The sequence below is a fragment of the Cavia porcellus genome, unplaced genomic scaffold (genome assembly GCF_034190915.1).
Source record: "Cavia porcellus strain 051 isolate PalLab524CR breed Dunkin Hartley unplaced genomic scaffold, mCavPor4.1 scaffold_17, whole genome shotgun sequence".
NCBI lineage: Eukaryota > Metazoa > Chordata > Mammalia > Rodentia > Caviidae > Cavia > Cavia porcellus.
The window spans coordinates 7,525,752-7,532,500 of record NW_026947500.1 but is presented as its reverse complement, the minus strand read 5'-3'; the positions used below and the strand labels follow the sequence as shown (position 1 = coordinate 7,532,500).

The 6,749-nt window shown below is 32.5% G+C and overlaps 1 protein-coding gene across 11 annotated transcripts in view; it reads right to left on the bottom strand.

Moving 5' to 3' along the window:
- The window catches only part of Naaladl2 (N-acetylated alpha-linked acidic dipeptidase like 2), a 1,233,816-nt gene that overhangs the window by 859,413 nt on the left and 367,654 nt on the right, over positions 1-6,749 (bottom strand). The gene's annotated exons all lie outside the window — the stretch shown is intronic.

Genomic DNA, 6,749 nt, shown 5'->3' with positions numbered 1-6,749 from the left:
TCTTCCAATATATCATATTGTCAGAGTCAGTTCAAATTATATCTTCTCTTTGGAACTTCCCTTTGTAAGTTGTAAATTCTTACATTCCTGTATGATTTCTCGGTAACCTAGCTGGTGTTTTAACAACATTAAAAATTGGCAGGAGAGGAAGCAATGTACATCTTTTCTGAGAAAGTGTATGTCTCTATCTCGGAAACTACCAAGAAATGTGGGTGTGATGAATTTTTTCAAGACTTTTCACTAGATTAAGAACAAAGGACTCGTGTGATTTCATTAAAGTCCTGTAAATAGAAAGAAAAATAAAATAAAATGCCCTTTGATCCTCTCTGTTTCTCATGTCCTGTTTTCAAGGGAAATTACTTTTAAGAAAACAAAAGAATCATAAAAATGGAATGGACTTCAAGAGCTGCACCAGTTCTCAAAAATCACCATTCACCCAGATTGCACATCACACAGAAAAGTTGATTGTGTTGTTTAATAAATACATATGCACACCTTTCACATTTTTATTATGCATTACATTAACCTTGGTAGCTGTTTTTTTTTAGTAGATAGGCTTTTATACCTTTTCCTAAATCATACTCATTTAAAATAAAAAAAGAGAAAACTTACAATATACAATCTACACTAATCAGAAATGGAAAGAGTATAGGCAGATTGTTTCTCAGTACGGATTACTGAAAGCACCTATAAACTGTGGAGAGAGTTAAATATGTCCATCAACAGAGCAACAAAATAGCCCTGTCAAATAAAACTGTTTACACATACTTTTCCTGAAGAGAGATTAGAAGCTCAAGGGATCAAGCGAAGCTCAATGCCCTTTAACGTGCTTTCACCCTAATGACATTTTTCTCTGAGGTCTTGTCAGTTGCTCATTTTTCCTTCACTATGTATCAAGTGTAATACTTTCCAATATAAGTCAAGTACATGTTTGGCTAATAATCTTCCCAAAATAAACTGTGATAAAAAGAAAGCTGGCTTACTGTACTAGTCAATTAGCTAAATATTTTAAACTCTTTCCAAAATCCAAAGAATAGCACACAATGTAATAATTATATGGTGTTTATACACATATAATCATCAGATTATTACTACACCCTTTGTTCCAGTTCCTTAAAAACAGAGAAGTACACTCACAGAAAGATCCAACCTATTAAATACATGGAAATATTTTAATTGTGCTATTAATAACAATGTTTACACAATCATGGCATCCTAAAGGTATGTATTACATTTTCTTTAGGATTTTACAGTGATTTTAATTGAAATTCAAAATATTTCCCTTTGATATATATTCAGCACTCAAAATATCATTTAACTCAAAGATATTAAAGCCTTGTTTTTAAGACTATCTAAAAGTTCAGGGACAAACTCTATATTTCAGTGTATAAGAATTGGCTTTTCCTCCAAGGGCAGTTCTTAACCACGTACTGTTATTCATCAGTTTTATCTTATGTTCTATTTAATTGCATAGCTTGTCATTTTACTTCTAATAAAGATCATATTTCCATGTTGAAAGACATAGAAAAAAGAAGTTTATCTCCGTTAGGCTGATTCCACTCCTCCTGTCTTACCCTATCTCCAAATGTTGTTTTTGCGTCCCAACGATTCTCTGCCTTTTACCCAAGAAAAGACCTCCAGGTACCTTCACATGCATCTTTTCAGAACCTATTTACCCAGGCCACACTGGGAGTCTGGGCATTTCGGGAAATTTTACTCACTCCAAACAGGCTTCATTTTTTTTTTTTTTTCGTAGTTTATGAGACTTCTCCAGCAAAACTTCTGAAAGCTTCAACTCCAAAACGCCCTGTTGCCTCAAAGCCTCAGTTTTAACTCCAGAATGTCTCAGGTCTTAACATGTTTAAACCTAACACTAATGAGTAGTGAAAGCCTTCTTTATAGAACACACATAGGTAAAACAAGAGCTCCTTGCATTTCTCTTAATTAAAAATGCTGTGAAAATTCTGGAGGCTGAAAGGAAGAGTCACAGACTGGTAAATCCTCTTTGAGTTTCAGAAAAATTTCAAGGCACTCACAGGCATGGTTTACAATGATGAATGCTGAGGTATTTTTCCCACCACAGAAAGTAAACATTCACACTAAACCAGTATAACAGGTTGGAGCATACAGTACTGTTACCCTCAGGCTGCAATAGACACTGGTGTACAGACACTAAGGCACCGTCCTGCCTGGGTCTTTACTTTGTTAGTCAAGTAGAGTAAAATTGCTTTCTTAAAAAGAAGTAGCAAGATATATCATGTACATATATTTATATATATATTACATTTATATATATAATGTACCAATAAAGATATGTAAATATATATAATGTACCAATAAAAACTTAGGCATCACAAAAAGTAATACCAATGAACAAGACAAAATGGGAATAAAAGACTATTAACAAATGTACTATATGCATATGCCTAAGGACTTTCAGCTGGCTTCTGTTTGTGATGAAAGTTAGCTAAATATGAAAGCTCATATAATTCATGTGTAGTCAAAATAAAGTCCAAGCCTGGACAAACCAGTTCTATAATAACCGAACCAAATACTAGACATTGCCTTCTTGGTCATAAATGCGAACACTGAAATATGGTATATAGGAAACACTTGTAAGTGTTTTGCAAACACTTGTAAGATTTTCCCTTACAAAATGGAAAATTACATGAAAACAATGGATTAAATTCTTCTATAAAATTACAGACTCTGAGAAGCTAAGGTGGAGATCTGGGTTCTGGTAAGTACTTCTGTGAAACCATTGATGATTTTAATTTCATAAGGTCTTTGCTGCTCTACAAAGCATAAATGTTAGACTTGAGGCCCTTTAAGCTCTTTTCTAGTTTCAAAATTCTAATATTTTGCAGGTATTTTCTCTTATTCTGTTAGTCAGATTCTCCAGTGGTGAAGAGTTCTCTCCTCTTGCTGACTGCTAGCATCACTTTTCATAAGGTCGAATAATTCTGCAATAGTTAGGATATTTTTATCTACTGAGCACTAGCCTTTAGAAGCTTTTAAGACAGTGGTTTACTAGAGATGCAGAACACATAAAAATTGAGGTAGAAAGGAGTGCTGTTATCAGAAATGCTCAAAAACAGACATAGAAATCTGAAGCAGGCAATCTGAGTACCTAATGTATGCTGAAGAGTGTAGGGAAGACTCTCAATCAAGGAATGCTCCTTTCACAAGTATGATCCCAATTGCTGAGAACTCAAACATGCTTTTAATTCAAATAATCTCAGTGGTGAATTAGTATATTGTATCTTTTACAGGGAAATGAGAACCCTTGACCATGAATAAAAAGAGAAAAAGAAATCAGAACAAAGTTCTTTGTGGTTGACTTCCAGAGGTAGGAGGCACTCTACCTGGATGATAACAGACTCCTACCCCTTTTTAAAATTTTGAACTTTCCAGCCTAATAAGAATACTGGGAGACACAGAAAATGCATGTTCTTCCTGGAAAAAACGAGGGAAGAAGCCATTATACCCAAAGAGAGCATCTGAAAGAAATTTACACTAAAGCAAACTCCAGGTAGTTGCCTGCCAGGAAGAATTCTGCTGCTTTGGTCATATAAACCATGGCCCTTCACCTGCTACAACTGACAAAATACACTCAATGGTATGCATGAGTTTGCACATATTACGCAAGGAAATTATTTTATGTTTGCTCAGCCACTAACCATACTTAAAAGGCAATATCTCTTTTTCTTGTGTGATATTATTCATACATTTTTCTTTCTATACACAAAGGTTAAGAAAATCTTTGAATTCTCATACTCTCAGGTAAGAGAATATTATGAACCTTGTTTTATAATAACTTAAATTCTCTGAGAGGTTACTTTGGCACTGGGGGTGAAAAAGACACATGTTGCTTTTTATGTCTGAAAGTATAATTGAATCTACTTACATCAAGTTGAAGAATGCTTTGGATCAATCGCATTGTCAGTAGAAAATTAAAAATGATTTCCTAATGCCTATGTAGCATGTTAAAGATTGATAGTATGTGGCATCCATATCAAAGTGACATGCAACCAGGCACTTAGATATGTATAGGACACAGCACTAAAATGAGTAAGTTTAGATAATGCCTGTGGCTAAGCCCTCTGCCTTGGACTGTTTTGAATTGCTCTAACAAAATACCATGGGCTCAGCAATAAACATAAATTCATTTTTCACAGTTCTAGATGTGAGAAAGTAGAAGACAGAGGAAAAGAGAGAGCAAACCTACTACCTCCAGGCCATTTTTATGGCAGTATTAACGCTTTGGAAAGGACAGAATCCTCATAATAGGAACACCTCCTTCCAATATTCTTGCACTGGGTAAGGTACTTCCTGGCATTTGGATACACAATTTCAAACCAAAATATCCTCTGAATTGTAAATAGAGTGGGCTACTCATTTAGATAATCTAGAAAAGTAGCCTTAGAAAATCGCTACTCAAAAATTGTGATGCAGTTCTTTTTGATAATCTAGATTTAATATCATCATAGCCAAATCACTTGTCAGTTGTTCATATATTTAATGTAAAAAGTACACATAAGTGATATTATTTTAAGAACTCCAAAATCTTTGAATAACTACCATTAAGTATAAAGAGAAGTAAAACATTTCAAAATATATTTTTTCATTTATTTTGATCATTTTGGAAATTTCAGACACAGTACAGCACATTGCACATAGAGCACAACAATGCGATTAGTCTATAAATAAAGGCTGCAGGATATACTCAGCTTTACATCTCTGTAAACTTTACACATACAAATAAAGCTGTGAATGACCCCACAGTGCTTTCTTTTATAATTTAAGGAAATTCAGAAAAAACCTGAAACCAGTAACTGAAGTATCTTTGCTTTTCAACCTTCATTAACAGGCTCCATTAATAATCTCAAATCAAATTCACCTGTAATACAAAGTTTCACTACATCAAAAAGCAGGTATGGAATCTTTATAGACCAGCCCAGGATACACTTCAAATCAGATAATATTAGAAGAGAACAATGTATTTTGTATTGAAAAGTTTTAACAGAATGCACAAATGCACAAAGCAGAATATCTCCTGATATAACTAATTTCCCAAGTCTCTCCACCACAGAAGTTTTACAGGACTCGGCACTTCAGTCTCTAACTTACACCATGATATTGAAATTATCTGCGATAGCACTTGATTTACCTTTCTTTTTATTTTTTTTTTCTTATACTTTTTTTTTTTTTTTTTTTGGTACCGGGAATTGAACTCAAGATGTTGAGTTTGCTAGGCAGACACTGCGTCCCTGGCAGCACTTATTTTAAATTAAATTTTGTCCATTGTTTTCTTTTTTTTTTTTTTTAATTTTATTTAAGGAGAAAAGAAAAAAAAGCAGGGAAAGGGTACAAGTTATACAGATTTACAGAAAAAAAAATGAACAGTAGGAAATCACTAGTTAATGGATTACATATTGTCATCTTAGAAATAATTGTTCAAGTCACAAAATTAAAGCTTGTAAAGTGGACATTCCATCAATGATACTGCAAACAGTTCTGTTCATTGATCCAATAAAACTCTGTGATATATACTCTTTATTAATTCTTAAATTATATTTTATACATATATGTGAATAAGAGAAAGGAAAAGCTACCTTTACACAGTAAAATACACATATTGCTTAGAAAAAAACTAACTAAAAGTGCTAGAGAAAAAGAAAAACAAATATGCTATCCATATACATTCCAAGGGTCAATAAGATGTAAATCTTACCCATTTTCCAACATAGAGATGATAAAGGAAGGGGAAAGAGATCTGTTTATTCTGTGATTTATTTCAATTTCTGAACACAGACAGGTAATGCACAAATACAACATAAGATAGGTTATTCAGCTGGTCATCAAACATTCATACACATTTTATACCAAGTCATTATTTGAAAAATGCTAGCAATTTAGAAGCTTCTCATATGCTTTTCCATGGAAAAACGTTAGAGCCAAAGTATACACTCTAATCATGTACATGATAATTTTTGGTCCATAAAACACATATAAAAAGTTACTCCTATAGAATTTTGTTAAATGAGCCTTTTATTTTATTTTACTTTGGTAATTTCATCAAATAATTTTTATTAATATTTCAATTTTAAAATGTTTATAAAAGCATATAATACAGTACTTCAAAAATATTTTAGGAAATATACTGACAAAAAATAAGATTCTTACATTCTTAAACTGGTATAATGAGTATTAAAGAGACACAAAATGCAAACTTAGTGGGTAATAGATTCTTACAAAGAGGAATGTTTACAGTCATCTGTTACTTTTAAATATGCTTTATAAGTGTAGCTTATTAACATTTTTATTATATTTTCCTAATAGAAAACTGAATAGTTCAATTTATGGGTTTTCTTGATGATGCATCATTTGTAGTTTCACAAAAATGTGACTAAAAAAAAAAATATATATATATATATAATTATCAAATATGTTTTAAAAATATGCCTTGGCCAGAGTTTTATTTATAAATGTGTTACATAATTTACAAGAGTCGACAACTACAGCTTTTTTCAATAAATATGAATTTTCTTTTTTATGAAAAATCTTTTCTTGCTCAAAATATTGAAATATGTGATCCACTTTGAATTTGTTTCCACAACAAGCTGAAACTTTAGATGCCTAGTCAAGCCAATGTCAACAAAGCCAATCCCTTCAAGGGCAAAGGTATCTGATTAAGTAAGACCTGTAAAATAAACTGTTCTCCACAGTAAATAAGCTCTTCCGAGCCC